Source organism: Pundamilia nyererei, unplaced genomic scaffold, assembly GCF_000239375.1.
Source record: "Pundamilia nyererei isolate P.nyererei 1_Seehausen unplaced genomic scaffold, PunNye1.0 scaffold00128, whole genome shotgun sequence".
In the NCBI taxonomy this organism is placed as follows: domain Eukaryota; kingdom Metazoa; phylum Chordata; class Actinopteri; order Cichliformes; family Cichlidae; genus Pundamilia; species Pundamilia nyererei.
Genome location: NW_005187529.1, coordinates 1,147,544 through 1,154,132, shown reverse-complemented (window position 1 = coordinate 1,154,132; position 6,589 = coordinate 1,147,544). Strand labels below are relative to the sequence as shown.

The following is a 6,589-nucleotide window of genomic DNA, read 5'->3' as shown; positions in this document are numbered from 1 at the left end:
AAGATTATACTGTAATACTCAGGTCTAATTTAATGTTTGGAAATACACACCAGAGCCAGCATAAATGTATATTACTCTCAGTGATCCTTATTGCTAGAGACGTTAGACCCTCCATGGTCATTGTAGTCAAGTAATTTGACCCTAACGACTGATCCAACATCTTTATGTTGCCTGACTTTACAAGCCAGTCCTGACATTCCAGCACTAATGGCTGTTCCATTAACAACAGTCATTTCATTATCTCCAAGAGTCCCTTGTTCTGGTTATGGTATCCAGAGAGCACTTCAAAGCATCGTACTCATCAGCCTCGTCAAGCTGATGGATGGCTGATTAGAGATGTGGGAGACGCTTTTGCCAAAATAAATCAGCAGCTCTTTTAAGATCCAAGCATTTTTATTTGGATGGATGTTTTGAAAAAATCAGTTTGATTTGGTCAGTGTGCATGGATGTTGAGTGTAATTGTACAAACCTACGGGTGTGCGTAGCAGCATTTGAGCAGATCAAAGGTTTTTGTGTTTAGGTTTTCCTGTTTAGTGAGGGCTTATGATGGATAGAGACTGAGAAGGGGCACAAGAAAAAGAAGAGTGATAGAAGACTCAAAGCATAGTAATTGGGTAAATTAACCTGAGGTCATGTAATGTGGTGGAGCTTTAGACCCCCCTCTGTGTGTCTGTAAATTTTTTATAAAGCTGTCTTGAACTCATTAACCAGAGCAAGATGAGTGAATCCAAGGCGCCTTGAGGAAATGAGTAAAGGCTTTGTTTTTGAAAAAGCCATATTGGTTCTAACATTCTCTCTGCTCCATTGACTCGGGCTTGAGCACACAGTCCTTGTTAAACTCCATTAAGCACCAATGGTAATTCTTGTACCGCTGGAAAACTGTCCTCTTGTCTAATAAAGTGTAACAACCATAAATTTTTCAATGGAAAAAATACATTCAGCAATCCAGCTACCTACAATATGTTTATGCAATCCTGTTTTCTTATTAAAAATAAATTATCATTTCCCATAACGTAAATTACTGTGCTGATGTGGGAAACAGTTGTGTTAGACTTTCGGTGAAAGAAAGTCTAGCACAGCCAAGTCTAGGTGACATTGTAAATGTGTAGTTTATTTCAATTAGATTTTTTTTCCTTTACCCCTGAAGCTCTATTGCCGTCCGATTCTTCTTTTTTCCGTGGACCCAGTATTAGGTCCCCATCCTTGCTCGAGGCACCAATGCTTCAAAAAAAGTTTCTCATTTATCATGGCTGCAGCTAAAAACGGTCAAGATTAACTACCCTATTAAATGCAAGATAGTGCAGGGAATCTCATTCATAACAGTCTTAGACATTAATCAGTCATGTTTCATCCTCAGGCCAATGGAGTATTTTAAGCTTTAAGTTGTTCTCTTTAGTTATTCTGGCCAATAACTTGTGTGTCCCCTAGTGTTGAAGTTCTTGGTTGTGTTGCATTACTGGAATGGATTTCACAGTTTAACTAATATTCAGATATATAAACACAGAATAAATTTGTGTAGGCTCAGTCTTGCTTTGGTTGGTGTGCAAGTTTTTTCCAAGCTCTAATAAAATCTTGAAGACATGCTACCACAGATTCCAGTATATAGACTGCAAAATACCCTCATGCAAGTTTGATGCTATTAGTCCCATATTCAAAGCATCTGTTTGAATGCTTTGTAGAGATAAACGGTCAGTTAATGATTTTTCCCATACACGAAAAATCACTATATGTAAATTCATATTACATTAGATGCAAGTCTTTCAATAAGAGTGAGTTTTTGGTTTTTTTTTGGGGGGGTTTTTTCTCAATTTCTCCAAAAGTGTTCCCCTCTTAGGCCCATCACTGTGTGGTGTACACGTCTACTTCCTCGTGTGCAGTCTTGTCAAGAAACAAAACAGCGGAGTCTAAGATGGTCCATTTGTTCAACTATTGAAGTTGCTCCGATGTGTGTTGATCTTAAAATTAGGCTTTATGTGTTTGTCTGTGACAGTCTTGCCATGGGTGGCTCTGGCTGTGCGGGGCTTGGATCTAGTGTTCAGTTGTCAGCTGCAGTTTATCCTTCTTTTCCTTTATCTTCTGATGACACTCACTTTCACTCATTGCCTTTCAGGCTCAAATTCCTCGGGCTCAGAGAAATGGTCCTGGCAACAGCCAAATGTCTATCAACCTAGTCCAACTGTGACAGAAAAGAGAAGGCGTAAAATTAGATATGAAGTTAGTATTGGTACTGTGGGGTGGGAGAGCAGCACAGTCGTATAGCTGCCTTCTCGTTTCAGTTCATGCAATTTCTCCTTTGTTGTGGAGACAATTGTTAAATCAGTTTCTACTTTAACCGATGTCTACTTTAACGTTCTTTCTCCCACTGGCTCCTGGGCCATTAAATGGGAGTTTTTGTTTAAAAAAAGAAAGAAAAAAGAAGCAAATGTAATTTCTTAGTATAGTGCTAGTTTAATCCAGAGAAATGTATCTAAATATCTAGAGGTTTAAGATAAATCTATAGAAGTAGTAGTACTCACCCCTGTCACTGCTGGAAGTAGTGCGATGATCAGCTGCTCCTAAGACTGTGTCAAAATAAATAGTTTGTATGCAGACGGGTTTCATTTTAGCATCTGGTTAAATCAGTTATGCTTTATGCTTTCCCTACATAAAACAAACAGACGCTAGATCGTTCTTTTTCAAATTTAAAGATCTCAACAGGCATGAAGCTTTTTTGGCATTTTAATAATTGCATATATATATATAGCGCTTTTCAGGGCCCTCAAAGCGCTTTACAATTCCACTATTCATTCCCTCTCACTTTCACACACTGGTGGAGGCGAGCTACAGTTGTACCCACAGCTGCCCTGGGGCAGACTGACAGAAGCGAGGCTGCCATATCGCACCATCGGCCCCTCTGGCCATCACCAGTAAGAGGTAGGTAAAGTGTCTTGCCCAAGGAAACACGACCGAGACTGTCCGAGCTGGGGCTCGAACCGGCAACCTTCCGGTTACAGGACGAACTGCCAACTCTTTGAGCAATAAGAGCAATAAGCTGGTTAACCAACATGACCAGCAATATAATTTATTTTTTTTAAACTAGCCCCAGGCCATCAGATCATTGATGATGTTGAACCTTGTTACTGATTTTCTTTTTTTAAGAACTTGAGCCAGAGTTTACAGATACTACAACAAAGTCACGCAGATAAAAACTGGTGCTCTGCCAAAATCTTCAGAATTTCTGTTCTCATCTGACAGCAGTTGGTTTGATCAAAGAGCATATTGTACACAGATCTAGTGTTATATATAACTGCCCTACTGTTACTATACTTTAGAATTTTTTCTCTGCTTTATATAACAAATTACTGCATGTACAGTGGCATTTGTCATTGGCATGCCTTGATCTTGGCATTGCCAGTAGATAAAAACCCACTTCTGTTGCTTTGTAAGCTTAAAAAACAAACAAACCAAAAACCCAAATGACCAAATGAAGTTCGATATGTATTCATTCCTTTCCAAATTTATTTTGAATTTGGCATAATTAAACCAATTGATGGTTCAGTATATCCAAAATCTAGGTTACAGAAATTGTGTTGTTGCCCAGCTATGAAAAGGTCCTTGGTTATTTTATGAGTAAATTCATCCTGCTTCACCTAACCTATCTGTATCAATCTAACAATACCCCTTCTGAAAATTCATGAAATCAAATATTTGTTGTTGTGTAAATGTATACTGTGTAGAGGATTAAGAGAACCAACAATTACATAAATTAAAGGAAACTGCTCTGTAGTTCCTGGTAGTCATGCTGGCGGAACCAATATCAGCACATTGAAATGCCACGTCAATGGCTCTTTTGATTGCAGCCCTCTCTGTGAGTTATGTGGATAATGTGTGTGGTCTCTTGCATGGATTATGGGAGACAAACACTTTGGCGCTTCTTCCAAGTCTCCTCCGGCACTTGACAAAGTGTGCTATGCATTTCTTTTTCACACCATCCGTTCTGGTTGCTAGGAGACTGGTTGATGTTCATTCTTGACCCAGCTCACTTCTTGTTATTCATTTCTCTTTCTGAATCATTCTTGTTCCTTAACTCTAATACTAAAAATTATTTTTTAAATTATATTCAAAAATTAATAGACTTATGTAAAGAGGCATAACAGAAGGTCACAGCATTGAAACTGATGTTTTGCCATTTTACTGCCAAGTCTTTTTCCTTTTCTTTTTTCCTTTTTGTTTTCCTCAGTGAGAAAGTTTGGACATTTGTCAGAACTGGACTAGTTATGTATTAATATCAAGTAAAGTGTCGAAATGATGAGGCCGCATTAGTGCGTTTCTCTCATCTCTTCTTTTGCACATGGAGGAGAGTGTTTGCACCTAAACTGAGGCTTGATCGGTCTACTTTCTTCCTGTCAATTGAAACTATGCACTGATTATTGGCAAATAACAAGAATCCACCTTTATGTGCCATTCTGGCCTTGAACCTCAATTATTAATGTAAAATGATTTCACATAAGTAAACAAACACCTCATAATATTTTCACTGGAATCTGTGTACAGTGTGTCCTAGATTTGCTTTTCTTCTTGCATAACACTTGTCATCACTGTATCTTGGTAAACCAGTGTATGCCGTTTAAAAATACAGTTACTTATTTTCCTTTAAAAGTGATACAAGGATGCTTATTCGCACAGCATAGCATAGCATAGCAGGCCACTAGGGGTTGGTCCCTACTGATGGAATTTCCAGCTGAGTTCAGTGACCTGTGAAAGATGGCAATTAGTTAAACGCACAAACACAAAAGAGAAACGATGTTGACGAACTATGGAAGAAAGTAGAGGGGTTTTGGTAAGCTTAACAACTAATATACTGGTTGACAAATCAGTATATATTCTGACTTTAAGGTTTCTTTTTACTAGTCTGCACTCCCGTCTTCCCTGTGTCACTCACAGATAGACAACACAGACTGGTCATATAAAAGGAGCTACCATTTCTAAAAGGTGGTTGTTTCTAACCAAGAACAACACAGTGGTCAGTAAACGTCAACGGTGTGGTTGCTCTGACTGACCAGCTGGTCGAGGTTCAGTCCAAATTGAATGTGTCTGTCTACCACATACATACTATAACTCTGTGTGGGTTTAGGCTAAGCTGTATTGTTTTGCAATGTAGTTTGACTTCATGTTATTAGCTCACCCTCACCCATCCTAACATAGGGGTTGAAGGAATTATGAAAGTAAATGGATTTAAAAAAGGAAGAATTGGACTCATTCATTTGAGTACAATGACCAGAATGCATAAAAATGGCACAGACTAGCACAGTTTTCTCTTTCAAAGGTACAAAAAAGAGAAGCAAACAGGGAAAAGTTGTGGGTTTTTGTTGTTGTTATTTTTTGTTTCTTTTTTGCTCATCCCTACAGCCAATCTGCTACTGTGAAACTGCTCTGTTCACCAGCAGCTAACTGCATAGTGGAAATATGGGACAAGGCAGGATTTGCCTCATATCATGCAGAGTTAAATGCTGTGAGATGCGAGCAATGAGCTTCTCACTGACATCTATGCTGTTTGAGACCAGTCTGTTAAACCTCTTCATGCCTTACAATTGCACTGTGAAATATATAAGAAAAACACTGAGGCATGAGCTGGTTCAAAAGGAAGATGTTTTTGAACACTCATCCTTAACGTCCTCACTGACATGAGGTAGCATACTGTGAGACTGCTCCTCCCCGCAGGCAGCCATCTGGAAGAGTAGGGAAGAATGGAGGTATGCAGGGAGAGGAACATCTGGTCTTCCCTGAGTTTGCATGGACAGAAAAGATGATGGATGTGAAAAACTTACACCCTGCCGGGCCCAGATACAGACCTACATTTCTGATTTTATAGGCATGCAAAATGGTTAAATATCATGACTCTCACTAGATTGTGTGTTTGTCATCTTGCAATCCATCTGTGATGTAGTCACACTTATCATTAAGTCCACTATTTCATAATGGATGCACAGATTAGAGCAACATCTGTGCTACCTACTCTGCAGCATTAGTTGCTCTGACCTACTAATAATTCCAGTGTTGATAATGGATTTCTGTGTTTTATAGTGTATTATGTATTAAGTGTATTATCAACAGCATCAAGCTTAGCTGTTGCTTTTATGTCACTATAATGCATGTCCCTTGTATTGCTGTGTAAATGACTTGATAGTGGTGTAATAATATTGTATTATGGTCATAGGTATTTTGAGGTATTTTTAGTGTTTCTAAGAATGCGGTTTGGATGATTTTATATTGGGTATAGCAAGAAAAAGTGTTGTGCTTTATGTTATGAAAGTGCTTAGGAAGAGCTGGAGGTACAGTGTACTACTGTGTGGTACTTTTACCAAGTTTGCATAGTAGTATGCCGGGATGTGTCTTGACTGTGCAGTGCCCTGTAGACTTGATGTAAATCAGTTCATGGATCAAGTCTGCAGAGCAGCGTGCCTTTTTAATATTGAGCCTTACCAGTACACTTGGTGAGACACCCAGCAGTGAAACCTTAAGCATAATATATGTGTGTGTGTGTACACACACACACACACACACACACACACACACACACACACACACACACACACACACACACACACAC

The 6,589-nt window shown here is 39.0% G+C and overlaps 1 protein-coding gene across 1 annotated transcript in view; it reads left to right on the top strand.

Annotated features, from left to right (window-relative positions):
- The window catches only part of LOC102208178 (exostosin-1b-like), a 42,911-nt gene that overhangs the window by 19,527 nt on the left and 16,795 nt on the right, over positions 1 to 6,589 (top strand). The window lies entirely within an intron of this gene.